General features: G+C 44.1%; 1 long non-coding RNA gene across 2 annotated transcripts in view; it reads left to right on the top strand.

The window, feature by feature from the left end:
- Positions 1 to 1,042: 1,042 nt before the first annotated feature.
- LOC122537855 overlaps positions 1,043 to 16,198 on the top strand; it is an 89,686-nt gene continuing 74,530 nt past the window's right edge. For both annotated transcript variants that reach the window (XR_006308707.1, XR_006308708.1), the window contains exons 1-2: positions 1,043 to 1,973; positions 5,512 to 5,683. This is a non-coding gene — a long non-coding RNA (uncharacterized LOC122537855). The remainder of the gene's footprint in view (positions 1,974 to 5,511; positions 5,684 to 16,198) is intronic.

The raw sequence follows: 16,198 nt of genomic DNA on the forward strand, positions 1-16,198 counted from the left end.
AAATCAAACGCTCTCTTTCGTTGTCACTTTGTCTTTCGTCCCTTTGTAAGCGGCTTGTGGCCAAGGACGTGTATTGCCACGCGACGTCAATGTCCTCGTACATGCACGCCGCATTTGATACTGACATTATCGACGAAACAGTTGTTTTCCATTCGGTTAGCCGCGCTGTTCGACAGCCAGAGGAATTATGGAAGAGGCAATAAAAGGCCTGGGTAAAACATTCGGCATCACTCGACACTTGACACGTTCAATACGATTTCCACATCCTCTTAATTATATTTCCCATACTTTTCTCATTTATCAGATGCAGTCTTGTTCCACTTGCCAAGTCGAAAGAAACGAAAGAGACGACATCAGTTGCACGAACTATCTAACCGTGTTACAGAATATTCGACAAAGCGACAAAGCGTTGAAGTTTTTGAAAACAAAAAAAAAAGGAAAAGAAAAGAAAAGAAATGTTGTAGGCGAAAGAAGGAAAGAACGCGTGAAAGAAACGCCTCGGTCACACCCGAGATACCTTCCGTTCTTACTCCGCGACGCAGAAACGTTGAAACGGCAATCGACGTTGCAAAGTCGGGCATGAAGAAAAAAAAGAAAGAAAGAAAGAGAGCGAGAGAAAAAAAAAGGAACTTTCCTTAGGATGTTGCTGGCTACGTAGCATGCCAGGAGATTCACAACTGTTGCATTCGTCTTTGTTCATTTTTCTACCCTATTTTCGCCTCCTTCTTCTCCCGTTTCATTCTCCACCCCCCTTGCGGAAGACACCATAGAGAGGAGAGCACGCGTCCCTGCTAGGGGAACGAGAGGGAGAGAGAAAGAGAGAGGAGGGGAGAGACCGAGGCATCTCGACATCGTACGTCGCGGGTGGTGGACAGACCGTGGGCGTCGAAGAATCGCAAGAAAAGGCGAGGGGTGGAAAGCCACGCAAACGAAACGGCACGAACGACCGTGAGCGCCCTCGACGAGCGGCGTCGGGACGTTGAGCGTCGCGGCGCGCCGTGAAAACCGAGGGACGACGGCGTTCGAGTCAGTCTGCGTCCGCCAGTCGTCGCGACGTCCTCGCACCGCAGTGACTTGCGCCGATTCTTCGTTCATACGTGAATACCGCACATAACGAGGGACCGACGTTCACCGTCAAAGTCTTTGCAGGATAGATATCCCCTCGAGAGTCGTTACGAATCCGATAATAAACGAAAACGTACGTAACGAATAGATTCCTCGAAAGAACAAAGGGGGGAGAAAAAAAGGAAAAGAAAAAGAAAAAGAGCAACCGACAACTATTTTTGGAGAATTTGATCTTTCGAGAGTAGACGTTTGTGCGAAGAGGGGTGGCCGGGCGTCCCTCGAGAGACATATTCGGGCAGAAAAGGCAAGATCTCCGTGTGGCAATTACACGAGCATCGCGATTAATCGCGATACGTCGCAGAGTGCCACGAGGACGCTGGTCGAATTACCACGAGCGTGATTAGTCGACACACACGACGAAAGAGTGTTTTCACATAGGGGCCGTTTCTCCCTTGGCAGATGTTCCCCTCCACCGCTTCGAATCGCTAAGGCATCGCTAACGATTCGCTAACCATCTGGATCCTCTTTCGATCTCGGTTATTTCGCTCTTTCCCTCTGTTTCACCCCTGTTCCTTTTCTTTTTTTTTTTCGCACCTGTGTGTGTGCCAGCTAGTGCTGACTTGGCACCGCTGACTGCGTGCGAGTGAAACCGAGCCCGAGAAGGAAAAGAGCCAAAGGGGGAAAAACAGAGAGCTCGAGCCTGCTCGTTGGACCCCTTTTTGATTTTTCTCTTTTATTTCTCGTCGCCCTCTCGAGTCACGAGTCTTTCTCTCTCTTTCTCCCTCTCTCTCTCCCTCCCTCTCTCTCTCTCTCTCTCTCTCTCTCTTTCTCTCTCTGTGTGTTCTGCGTCGCTGGATGAGTCGCCTGCTTTGACATTCAACTCGATATTTGTCGGCTATCATTGTTCGGTGAGTAATTTCAGTCCGCACATTTCACATCCGCATTCATTAACACCGATCAGCATTCAACTCAGACTTTGCTCAGAATTTTTCGTGTCGTTTCTGCGTCTTGTAAGTTTCCCTTTCCAGGATTCTGGCTTAAAATTAAGTTAAGAATTAAATTTATATTTATACGCGTATAAATATGTCTCATCGTCGTATCGGTAGAAATAATTTACACGTTATCAATGCACATGGTCAAAGTGGCGCCAGCGGAGCGTAAACGGCCAAAAGAATCTTTCTCTCTGTTGTTTATCGCCAAACGTTTCGATTTCCGTTCTCCTTATTTCCATCCGCGTTTCACAGCGCGGAACGCCGCGTCTCTGTTTAGGTGTAAAATATTTTTAATCGTGAAACTCCGGCGTGAAACCGGTCGCTTTAATTTCTGAAATATTTCGATTCCACTTCTGTTCGTTCGTCCGTGCACGCCGGTACATTGTTCCGGAGCGACGTGCGATTAAAATAATAGACTCTCGCGGTCGGGATCTCCGCGCGTTGGAAATCTTCGCGAATTGCGGCCCGCCGCGTTCCTTTAAAAAAAAAAAAAAAAAAAACTCGGCGTCCAGTTAATGCGTGATCGTTACAACCGGTACAAGCCGAGTGTCGGATTAATTTCCACACACAGGCAGTGCGGCGTACAATTGCTCGGCTCGAACAATTGTAATTAAATTCTTTGAACGCTAATGACCGCGAGCACTTTTGTCTATATGTGTATATGTGTGTGTGTGTGTGTGTGTGTGTGTGTGTGTCTCGTGCAAATGATATTTAAATTAGTACGTGGCCTGTATATTAATTGTGCCAAACAAGGCACATTCTCGCGACTTCCGGAACCTTATTAACCGATTCTGCAACGCTAATAAATATCGTCCCGCGATTCGTACGTTCTCTTCGTTCTTCGATGTCGTCCGGTTGATATTTAACGCGGATCTGTAACGTGTAACGAAAGAAAGACACTCGAACTCGGTAAAAAAAACCGCCGGCGGCGATCCATTGTCTAACGCCTGTTATCATGATAACAACGCGTTGTTGTACCAGTGGATAATAAATCGTCGTAACTTTCTCGCGGCACACGCGACGAAAAGAAATATCGCCCGTGATTTCGATGAATGGAAATTTCGTTAGGAAAATTCGTACCCAGGAGCGACGAGGCGGAGGAGGTGGGAGATGGGGAGGATATCGAAATAAATTTTATTCGTACACGCGAATACTGAATTCGCGGTAAATAATACTGGGAAATATCGAACATTTCCCCGCATATCAATGCGGGGAAACTCGGGTGGAAGATTCGAGATGGATGGATTTTCTTCGCGCGAAATCGTGAAACTGTCGATTCGGAAAGAATTAATGGCGAAAGTAATTGCGAGTCACGGTGACACGTGCATGCACGTACGTGCGTCAATGAAAGTGATTTCACGGTTTCTTCGACGTTTCTCTATCGCCTGTTCCTTGATTGCAGTCCTGTCGGTCTGCGCATTCAAACATTTAATTTTCGCGTAGCCTCTGTGTGCGGTGCATTTTTTTAATTTTCCATGAGCATGCCGGAATGAAGCCCGCTCCGCCAATGAAATATTTGAAAAGTACGAAGAACACACGCTGATGAAACTTGTCTATCGTGTTTGCGTGTGCGCGCGCGCGTATGTGTGTGGTAATTTAATTTTTTGTTCATTTCCTTGGTCGCCGAATCAAATATTTAAAGAGTACCTATGGTTGTTTGTGCAAAAGGAACATTGAAGATGTCGAGATCGACGATGTTACTTCAAAGTATTCTCAAATAAGAATCTGGCAATTAGTTTGATTAATTTTATTCGTCGATTCGATTTACTTCATTGGTCGTCGTATGGTGGATGTTTTGTAATTAGTGGCACACTCGGGTGGACAGTAATTAACGATACACTTTGAAAAAATACAAGCTATAATTTATTGATGCAACGAACTGTACTGTTGTTTGTTATTTTTGTGATTCAAACGTCGCCAGATGTATCGATACAACGAGAACTTTTATTTAATTTCCGTAACGACAAATTTCTTTCGAGCAAAATTCCATTCCCGCGGCGATGATTTAAATTTTCGTTTCTTCTTCTCCACTCTCGACCGCCGCTATTAATCGCAGAATCAAACGTGAAATTCTAGCGAATTTTTGCATGCAAATCCGAACGACAAGAGCGGTTTTGTCACGGTTTCTTTATTATTTTTTTTTTTTTTTTTCTTAATAAATTGTGCGTCAAGTTTCGCGGAGATTGGATCGCTTGAATTTCATCCTGCAACAGAGTCCAGACTCTAAATAGACAGGAGGTGAGAAAGTTTCTAAATGATATCTACTGTGCAAGTTCGTAACGAAGGGGTTTCCACTCTCAATCATAACTTACAAGTTATCGGCCGGGGCAAAGGAATTTTGTAGCCTCGGTTCTTTATTTTCTTATCTCCTACATCTCTCCTTATCAATTTTTTATGAGGCTGCCTGATTCTAATTAATCTTAAGAAATTACTGCAAGCAATTCCGCGAGGAAGTTACTTATTAGAGTAGTAAGGAGCAATGAATTATTAATGCTATCGACGTCGTCTTAATCGTTTATAAATTCAGGCGAATAATATAAATTGTTAAAAGAGAGAGAGAGAGAGAGAGGGAGAGGGAGAGAGGGAGAAGGCGCGCGGAGGAGTCTGAACGAACGGTGGAAACGAATTTAATGATTACATGGGGCAAGGACCGTTGAAATGAAGTGGATTATCATCGATCATATTTTCTCTTTCTCTCTCTTGAATTTATAATACGACGACGGAGGAAAAAGTATCAAGACGTAACGTAACAATCCTTTTACATTATGCGCATCGTAGATTATCCTTTATTTTAAATTAGCTTAATAACGGAACGGAAACCGTCGATACCGATAACCATACGCGAATATATTAAGCTGAATAGTACTTACAAAATTTATGCATCCATTGCGGAAACACATTAGATTAATCACTTATTAATCTATAACAAATATTCTACATATATTCCCCTCAAGGAGAGATATACGAGCCTCGTGTATGGCATGAAATGTAATACTGTTGCACATACGTATATGCATGCACGTATGTACGTCCAACAGACTGAATCGGTTTTCAACACATTTGATCTATATTATCCTAATACGTCGTTTATCCCTTTAGTTGTTCATTCGTACGTACACACGCAGCATCGAATACACATACGTAATTAATTTAATTAAAATTTAGACAAATGCTCGAAATTGTTTCTGGATGAAAAATTCCGTAGAGACGAAATTAGACATACGGGGACTAGTATAAATATTCCTATATATGAGTGTGCGTGTGTGTGTACAACAGCGCAAAAGACGAGAAAAACAACGAAAACAGACTCGTTATATTTCCGCGTGTATTTACATACGTAGCCCCCCTCGCAAGAACTGCGTTTCTAAATATCATGCTCGATTCCGAGATTCGCGTCGAATCGATAGTGGAAGGTATTGGCTTGTAAACAGTCGACATTTTCTGTTTCATTCAGTCGTAGCCGGGGACACGGGGCAGGAGCCAGCGGGTAGCAGCGAAACGAACGTGGAGAAAAGTGACGTGACACGTATGTAAGTGTGAAAAGGGGCGAGGAAAAGTGCAAGCTGGCAAGCCTACGACTCCTCTCTCTCCGGTCTTCTTCGATATCCAGTTCGTCCGAGGGGAAGGTAAGTTGATAAAAGAAAAAAAGAAAAGTCCAAGCGTTACTTGCGATTGCCCGACGGACAGCGAGTGTTAACACCTTTTCGATGTTCGGCTCGTGTGATCCGACCCGAGAATACCTAAGGTACAGTCTTTTCCAGCGATCAGCTGAAGCTTCATTAATCGGAGTCGAAATTACGATTAGAAAGTGTGTTAACGCGCACTCGTTGGATTAGCGACGATAACACGCGCGAACGTAACGAAGCACTTGCCGTTATCTTTGCTTCATCGATTGCTGTAATTCCTTGAACAAATATCTCGTAAATTAGGCGAACGTTATTCTCGCCTCGTGGAGGGATTTGCATTAGCTAATTTAATTAGCAAGCTGTCAAGGAACGTGTATTCGAGGAGCGTATATTCTCAGAACAAATTCGGCAATTTCCAAATTCCATGTTTGTTTCGAATAACCAGTTGCTGCAACCAGATCGGCATTGTAAATCGTAAAGCGGTATCGGAGGTATTTCTGAAAAAATTTTGGTGTTTCAAAGTCTCGTTTTCTCTCTCAGATATACCGATCGAGATCGCATCGGATTGAAAGAAAATACGTTGTCGGATATGTTTCCTTCCGTTCCGAGAGAATTTTTTCCGAGAGAATAATTTAAATTTTTTTTTTTTTTTTTTTTTTTTCTTTATTAGACGCGTTGCCGCGTTTTTATATTCCGTTTTATATTTTATACACGTCGGAGAACACGTCGAATTTCAATTTTCATAGAGCGCCGGGTTCGCCGGTGCAATTTGAAAGCTGTCGGGCTGTTGTCTATTCCACGTTGGAAGTTCTTCGTCTGCAAATTAAATTCATTAGGAACGGATGAACAATCGCTTCGATCGAGTCATTTATTGGACTGGGAGGGGGAGTAAGTATTAGTATTTCAAAGTTGACACTGCCGTCGAACAATCGATGCAGCAAATTCTACACACACAAAGCGTGTTTACGCAGTAACGAGAAGTGCTTCCCCGTTTTGATCTCGATTGTTCGAGACATTGCGTTCAAAATATCGATAACTATTGTTGCAATCGGCGAAATTGCATCGAACCAACACAGGATACCCTCGGTACGAAACTATTCGAATTCTACCATTAGAATTTCGTCTCTTTTCTCTCCTAGAAGAGCTAGGCGTCAAAGTATTTAGGCCAATAAGTTTGCAAAAATTGTCGTTTATTTGTCCACGCGCGAATAAACAAAGCGATCGTACTTGTGTACGGTGGCGTATCTTCCAAACGCGCGTATTCCTTTAAAAAAAAAAAATGACATTTGCTTCGTGTCCGCAGTTTCTTTTCCTTTTTTTTTTTTTTTTTTCTAAAGGTAAAACCCTTTCGCGCAACTTTTAATATTCCGCGCAATTATTTCCCGATTCATCGACTCTATCGTATCGCGAAAGTATCAAATATCACATTTGCAAAATAATGATCGAGCGGCGAAACTTCTTAAAATGCTCAATGTTGCAAACATCGAAGCGATTAAGCATTCCGTGCTTGAATATGTGTACGTTCGTAATTACCGTGTCGCACGATTACCCGGCCGATTTATGAAAGATCTGTTACGCGACTCACGTCCATTTACTAATTACACACTATAGTTCGATAGTGTGCAGCGACTTTATGATGTTCATTAACTATATGCGTGCGGAAGCACTAGCTGTGTATCGGTTTTATCATTAGCAGAACTTCTATTTTACGCGTTACAAGCTCGATAGGGGGGGAAACGGGGAGAGAATACTTTGATTTTCTCTTGCCAAGTGTAATTGTGTTTATCACGGTGAATCACGAGCGATGGTGCATGTATATTTTAACGTCGACGGACATTCAGTTTCGTTTAGTTTAGTTTAGTGGATCTCTGTTTTAATAGATTTTCTCAAAACAGTCTAATTTAATTGATATTGTCCCCGATCGTTGTCGCGGCTGTTAATTAGTTTTATCTAGCAATCGTAGGATACATTTTATTCGTAGAAGGTCGGGAGGGAGGGCATATTAGTATTAATCAAACTGAAATTAATTAATGAGTCCTTTGTCATCATCGTCGACTTATTGATTTTATATTTCGCCCGGGCATCAATTTATTACAGGCGGGAGGGGCGTGGAGGGGCTGGGGAGAATCATTAATTATCAAGGTAGAATAAATAAGCTTGCAAATAAATGTTATTCACGCGCCGTTTGAGTCTATAAACTCGCGATATCGAGTATAATTTCAGGAAAGTTTTACTCGCTGTTGCCGTACTTGTCCAAAATATTTTCTCTCCTTTTTTTTCCTCCCCCCTCTCTTCTTTCCTTTCGAAAATCGCCTGAAAAGCTATTACGAGAGCTTTTCGTGCTTCGATCGTTGTAAGTCTGTTTGTCCGGCCCGGTTGCGCATCGCGACTTTTCGATCTGCAAGGGGGCGGGGGGAGGAGGGGGAGACGGGCTCTCTTACTCTGAAATCGTACGTGTTAGCGTGGTTTACTTTGAAAAAAGCTCGCCGTGAAAGCCCGTGCTTGGATAAACCTGAAAGCAGCGCGGTACGTAGTCATCTTTCAGGACTAGCTCGGCAGCAAAATTGCCAAATGGTGTTTCTCGTTTCGACGCCCACGGCTGCAAAAAGCGATACGTTTGGATTGAAATGATCCATTGTATTGCTTTGTATGCGCACGCCGCCGCGCAATGCAAATATCCGCCGTTCCTACATAATTTCGTTTCATTTCGCGAATAATGATGTGTCATTGATGCTATTTCGCGTGTATCGCGTGTGCCGTTTACTCGTAATATCTGCAGAGAGAGAAACAGAGAGAGAGAGAGAGAGAGAGAGAGAGAGAGAAACGGATAAACGGAGAATATATATGCATATTCGGTGTTAAATATTTATACAGCAACTTACATGCTTCCGTGTACGATTAAATTATGCGCGCGCGTTTGTACACGTTTGTACGCGTTTGTTTGGCGATGCGCGAGCATCCAACCTTCCCCCCGGTTGGTAACTGTCGGTTTATTGCGAAGTTTAGGCGTGGAGGTTGCGTCCTTTTTGGAAATCCCCCGTCATTATTTCATCGATTCGACAATTCGAGGTGTCAAAGACGCGAACGAACGCGTGTGCAAGTACATCGGCTGCAAAGAGAAATATGCAGACGTCAGATGCGTAGAACTCTCTGCCTCTTCTAGCGAGGGGCTAAAAACAGGAAGTAAAGGAAATAAACACGGTGAAACGGAGCGAACGTGGCACGTAGGGAGAAGCGTGTACGCAAAGAAATAAAGATGGAAGAAAATATAGAAAAGTTGGCGAGGTGGCGGAGGAGGGTGATAGGGGAGAGATAGAGAGAAGCAGGAGATGAGGATAAAGAGAGATTGGGGAAGAGAAAGAGAGAATGATCCCAAAACCCAACGGAGTTCCTGGCACCACGAAAAATAGGGCTCTGGAGCCCTCTTACCATTTCCAAGTTACGAGCGACATTACCGACATATCCCGCATAACACAACGGTGGGCAAAAGTCGAGGATAATCGAGGAAAATTCCCGGCGCGAGATAGGTCAATACTAAAAGAAGAGAAATACGAAGAAGAAACGTAGGGAAATTGCAACGGCCGTGTGTGTATGTGTGTCTGTATAGCTCGCGTGTTTTTGTCAGTGATTGTAGGGATCAAGATGATATTACGTCCAGCGTCGCGCTCCCCGGGGGTCGTAACTATTGTTTGCCGATGACGTACGATCTTCAGGCAATTCGAGCGATCAAGTTCGCCTCTCCCCCTCCCCCCGACTTCTGAACGTGTCTCTCTGCAAATCGAAATCTTTAGCCATTTCACGATTTCTACCATTTTCTTTTCTTTTCTTTTCTCCGTTTTTTTTTTTTTTTTTTTTTTTTAATTTTTTTAAATTGTCACCGGACTTAGAAATTTTGCATTAGCGACATTGGGGGAGGGGGAATTCCGAGCGCGTCGATCTCTGCGTTTTCAGTATAAAATTTCCATTTGTGCCCGTAAATGGAAATTATTTCTGTTAATACGATTTGGCGTCAACTTAATTGCGCCGGGTATTCCGGGTCGGTATTAATTTTTAACCGGTTGCGGTGACGATGATGGATTAACTGAAAAGTACGCTTTTCATATATCGCGCATTTAATTGGACATCGAAGATTTTCAACAGCGAAGCAATAAATTCCCCGATGCGAAATGTGAATTATGAGTATGCACGTAAAATTTTAATCCCCTTATGATGATCGTTTTGACGCAGCATTAAACGGGAACAAGATTATTACGAGCGCCGATGATCGAAATTGTTGAGCGTCGTTATTAATGATTCCCCCGTGGCCGAGATAGAACGCGCGTACTTTGAAACTGTCGGTAGAACGAGAGGAAAGAAAAAACAAAAAGGAAAAGAAAATTAACGTTCAACTTTCAGAAACGTTAATTTCACGGTTTTATTTCCGCGACAGAAAACTACTCGAGCGATCAGCGTTTCGCGCGTGTTCGTTGTTGTCGCGTAAAAATTATTTGCTCGCTTGCGAACGTTTTCAAACGATACTTTCGGCAGTAAAAGTTGCAAGTGCATGAAACGTATTACTTGGCGCGGAGCATTAACGCGAAAGCCAAGAAGAATTTACGACGCGTGTGTCGTTAATCCGCGCATACAGATTCGCGGATGTTTTCATCTGGCCGTGCTACGTACCCTGTTACATTTAAAGATTACGCGGATTTCTTCGTGTATCGTGTCGTATCGAATCGTTCTACATTTCATCCCCCCCCCCCACCCCCACCCAGCGGCGGAAAATTTTTACGATGCAACTTTCGTCGCACGGAAACGCTCGAGTGCAAAACTTGTTCTCTGCGAACGACGCGGAGAAGATTCGTTTCCATCACGCAAAGAAGCTGTGCACGTACACAGCTGCGTGGAAAAGAAAAAGGAGAGAACATCCGCCGGAGATACAACATCGATGTTTAATCGTCGATTGTATTATATCGGGAAACGTGAATGAATAAAAAAAAGAAAACAGAAAAAAGGAAGGAAGAAAGAGAAGTAGGAAATGGCTACAGATCGTCGCGTTTAATCGTTCCATTAAATTTTCATAATATCGGAGATTACCGATATCGGATCGCGCGAAAGAAGAATTGTCTTTCTCAATCGTTTCATTTCTAATTACGCTCCAATTTCCAATTGGAGTTGGCCGCACAGAAATGGCACGCGAAAACAGGGTCACTCTGTCAGTGTGCTCTGATTTCATCCGAGGTAATCGTTGGTAATACCTAATTTCCAACGTCACACTCGGGGGGGAGGGAGGGAGGAGGGGGGACGTATCGCTGTTATTTATCGAGTGCTATATTTCCAATTCTAAATCGGCGCAAAATCCGGGAAAGCGGTCGATCATTTCTCAATGTTCCAACTCGGAACAGCCGCAAACATTGCTCTCCCCTCTCCTCTTCTAATCTTAACTACCTCGTTGAAATCCCGCCGAGCTGCGGCAACATTTATCTCCATTCCTTTTCCTTAACCGTATCATCAGTTATTTAAACGGCGCGTACTGTTCATCAAATCCCTGCCAGAGTGATAGCATGATTGCGTGGGTGGCGGCGGCAACTCGAGAGAGGCTGAAATAACCAGACGATGTAGGGGGGTTCTACTCGATTTTACGCGATGCATTTTAATCGCCAGTTTAAACGTTTACGAGGCTTTCAGCGTCACGAGGCTCGACGCTCGCAAGAATGCGAGTTACTTTTCCTCTTTCTCTCGGTTTCTTCACTCGTCTTCCGGGTTCTCTCGCGGAAGGTTCCGAAGAATAGTTTACGCAGATCGTAGGCTTCTTCGTTGGACCGTCTTCGTTCGCGGCTCATAATTAAAGGTCCGGAGACACCGGAGTATTTTCTATTAACATTCCTGGCTAACCTAGCGTGCTGAAAATGACCGCAGCTGGTACGGTATGTTGTACCGGTGGCCATTGCACGTTGTAGACACATTTCTGGGCAACGGGAATGTCAGCCAGCCGGCTCTCCTTCTCCCTCTCTCTCTCTCTCTCTCTGTCTTTTGCGCTTCTCCTCCATTCCCGCCGGACCGTCCTCTATTATAGAGAGGAATACTTAATTCTCACGGTCGATTAGCTTCTCGCATTCGCGACAACTTTCAAAGTATTTAAATCTATTTAGTCGATCGTGGAGAACGGGCGAATGCGAGGGGACCGTAGTTGGTGAAGAATTTTCCGCGGCTGCATTTGAAATTTGCCCCTCCCCTGGTAAAAATTTTACTAAATCGTGTAAGCAGCGAATTTCCACTCAGAGCGATGGAGAGGAGGAGGGGGAGGGGGCGGGATTGTCCGATAGTTTTCGCTCTTCTTTTCTCATTTTCTCCCTCTTTCTTTCGTAAAAGAGAATCGCTCTTGGCTCTTTCTTTCTCGGTATTCTAGCTAGTTCCTCGTTCCTCGGTGGTCTCGTCTTACAGTTTCTTATAATAAGGGGATAATTCGAGAAAAAAAGAGGAAACTTGTCTTAATGAAAACGGTGTAGAAACGCGACCGAAATATGTCAGGTTCACGAAGAATTACGATTACCGAGGCTGAGCAAAATGCATAACAACGTTACCGCAGTTACCAGATAATAACATTACGCGCCGTTGTAATGCGTAACTAGCACTCGCGTAACAAGTTCCCGGCCGGTAATAACTAACTTTGGTTGTTTAATCATTTTGGCGATAGCTTCAATACCATTGATTGACTTAAAATCGATGCATTGAGAAATTAACGAATCATCGAGGAATTAGGTAAAATTTAGCAAGGTAGTTGCTAGTTCGAATCACTTTGATTCTCACCGATACACCGTACTGTTACTCGCGTTCAACTCGGTTTGTCCGATCGATTCGGCGATAAATTTCGAAAACGCCACGTCTTCCGTGAAATATTACAGTCTATTGAGATTCGTATCCGTACCTGTCAAAAGTGGCGTGTCACGTTCGCGGCGCGTACAGAAAAGAACGAGTGGGAGAATAATCGTTCAAAGATGAAATTTTCTTACAAACAACGGCGTGTGTATTATTTTCAATGAGCGACAATTTTTATATAATTCGATGTAATTGAAGTCGCTTGATAGAAAGATGATCGCAGAGCGAGTGATGCAAGTAGGTCGAACGTCTCTCTCTCTCTCTCTCTCTCTCTCTCTCTCTCTCTCTCTCTCTCTATATGTTCATTCAGCATGAAAATACAAAAACGGGCAGCAGTGTCTGCACATTTTACGGCTCGATACTTGCCGCAGTTCGACACGAGAGCGTGACACTCGCTTCTTCGGCGACCTGTTCGTTTATCACATTGAAATCACGCTATAAATTCGATTCACTTTGAGGCGTCACTCGCTCTCGGAATATAATATCAGCGACGCGAGTCAGTGATACAATCGACGCATAAGCAGACACACTTGTGTCACAATTGCGCTTAATTTGTAATCTTTTCATAAAGAAAGAGAGAAAGAAAAAAAGAAAGAAGAAGAAAAAACGAACGACCCAAAGAAAGAGAGAGAAAGAAGGGAGCACTTTATTGTTAACAAACTCGACAAAGTGTGTTTAACAAACTAATTGGCAACAACGGACGCGTTTCACGATTCATTTGCTTGTTTATTGCGTGTCCTGTAATTTCGCCAAACGAAAATGGTTCGCTCGTTACGACGCTCGCGTAACAATTAATTGCGGAACAAGGTTGAATCAAGTTTATCGAACTTTTAATATCGCACGCGGTAGTTCATTCTGTACTTCGGGAACTTTATCAAATTATTCGGAATGCACGTCAGAAGTGAAACAAGCAAGCGAAGTTGGAATTTACCGTCGTTTATTCGTTGATGCACGAAGTTTAGCCGTCACGAATGTTTTCCTCTCTTTTCATTTTCCTTTTTTTTTTTTTTATTTCTTTTTTCTGTTGTCCCATCGATCCAGGGAGGGGGGCGCCACGCGCGATCTTGCTGCTGCAGTATAAAATTCCGCGCGTCGCTGTTCGTTAAATCAAATAAAACGTTATCGCGACTGCTCGCGAGAAAGATAAATCAGACTTTTCGACAAATCCCAGGGAGCGCGCCGGCCGATTATTTAGCCCGGGAAACGTGTATCTCGGCGAGAGATACTTAGCCGTGAGTCGGCTAACGACACGGCCGAAGATTTCCGATGTTTATACAGTTGTCAGAAAATTACGAGATGGGGAGGGGGGAAGTTGGGAAAGTCAAATCCTGGAAACTCTCCGAACTCTGTATTAGCAAGTATCATCGTTAGTGGGATAAATCGTGTGCGAATTCGCAACTTATCGGCCGTTTCTTCCCTCCTCGGTATCTACCCGAATAATCAAAGTTTCGTGGCTCCTCCTCCATCTTTCTCCTCGGCGTTTGTTCAGCCGCGTTTGTTCTTAAAGGCGAGGCAAAAGAAAGGTCCAATTTATCTTCATTCTCAGCGGGAGAACGAGCGTGTCTTCCTCTGTTCCTTTCGAAGAGTTCCTCCGTTTCGATCGGACCTTGGAATACAAATAAATAAAGTATGACGAAGCATACGTGTTGTCCAAGCAACAAACAGCCGCGTTAATTACGGGGGGGGGGGGCAGGAAAGGGGAAGGGGGCAGTTAATATTTACGAGCGTCTGACTGAGCGTGTTTCGCGTTAGGTCTAGTTTCTTTTGGCTAGTCGCATTAGTTCCTTGGCGGTGCCCGGCTGCCACGGTATTTCGTTTTAACGAGATGTCTCTCTTAAAAAGTTTCCTCCATTAAAAGTGTGTAATTGCGAGTTCCTCCCTTGTTCGTTCCTCCCTGCGAGGCTGCAATCCCCGCGTGTTTCAAAATACACATTCAGCTTCTTGATACTAATTAGAAACTATACTATGTCTCAACGTTTGTGTTGCCAACCTGGCTCGGGCCAACTATACACGAGGCGAAACGCAGCCGCCATTTCCATAATTGTTTCTTAGCTGTTTGATCAGATTTTCGACGATCGTGAATCAGCTCGAAATTAGACGTCCACTTCCCTGGGCGGAGCCAGGCAAACAAAATTAATAAAATTGGGATTTGCATTTGGGGCTCGATTAACGGCCGCGCAATTATCGTAATGCTATTATTCGACGGCGTTTTAATTAGAAGTATCACGTTTAGCAGTTTATTTCGGTGATAAACGGCACCCGGATCGTTGCGCCGGTCACCGTGTGTTGCGTCGCTTATCATCGGATCAGCGTGCTCTGTGTTATTGGATTCGCGATCGGATTATCCAGGATCGGGCGAAACGCGTTGAAAGAGTTAGGTTTGCCATTTAACGGACTTTCTCCGACGTCTCAGGGTTCGATCTTTCGCTGCAACTACGTGCGACCGTGTTCAAAGCGACAAAGGTTCAAATGTCGACGACGCTTGGAAAGTCGAAAACTCCAATTTTCGTCATTAAAACGCGGGGAAGGGGGTCGGGTGATTTGAGAGTCTCGGTGTATACATCAGCGACGAGCAGAGCAGATGTATGGGGAGGACGAATAATATTCTTAAAACTCTCGGGCGAATATATATATACACAATATATATGCACACATATCGGTGCAAAGAGGATTTGCAAACTCGAATGAAAAGTTCTCCGGCTCGTCTCTTGGATCTCTCGACAGTGATCTCTCTCTCAGGGAAAAGTTTCAGACGAGGTGATCGGTGATTCGAAATTCTGTCGGGGAACCGATAGGCAGAAGTTACGTGGGCGCATGTGGATGGATACGTAGTTAAAATCAATTACAGACAGGCGGCGGGGGAGGGCGAGGGGGAGAGAACAGACGTTTGTTATTGGTCCAAACTTCGATTTGATATCGGGTTCCCCCGTTCCCGAGGAAAACCCAGTTGGGGGGGGGGGGGATACCAACTTATTTTCCTCCGGCGAGGTAGGGGGAGTATCGAACTTTCGAGTCGAACGCAAGAAGGTAAGAAAGGTCGTTCGCTTATTGTTCTAATCGAGCCGTCCTGTACGCGATTTTATACGCGAAGAAACGACGGTGGGCAATAAAGGCCGGTAGAACGTTGAAATGTTTCGGAAAAAAAAAAAAAAAAAAAAAAAAAAAAAAAGAAAAGGAAAAGTGAGAGCGAGATCTTGTTGCGCGTGATAATTATTTGAACGGAGTGAGGGAAATTCCAGCGAGCCGAGTCTTGTTCCGACTGATTATTAAAACAGAGAAAGCAAAGTGGAAACTTTTTTAATTTACTTCTCGGTAAATATAAGGCATGTTGCGTTGCAGAAAGTTACCCACGTTCCCACTTAATTTTCGATCGATCGGCCGGCCGGGATTGCCTTATCATTCCCGGGTGCCTCCCGGTCCCGGTTCATTATTCATACCCGGCAAGAAAATCCCAGAATTCGCTTTAACTCGAATTTCGCGACTTGGAACTTCCGCTCTTTGGAGCGAAGGAACTCTCCGGTTCCTTAAAGTATACGAACGAGCTTCGTTCGTTGCAATGCCTTTCGGATATAACCGTCGTATATACCCGTGCTGTTTCAGCGTTTAACGCTTTATAAAGTTAAACACTCGTCTTAGAGGCGTGCGCGTTTAACACCG

The sequence above is a fragment of the Frieseomelitta varia genome, unplaced genomic scaffold (genome assembly GCF_011392965.1).
Source record: "Frieseomelitta varia isolate USP_RPSP 00005682 unplaced genomic scaffold, Fvar_1.2 scaffold_936, whole genome shotgun sequence".
NCBI classification, from domain to species: Eukaryota; Metazoa; Arthropoda; class Insecta; order Hymenoptera; family Apidae; genus Frieseomelitta; species Frieseomelitta varia.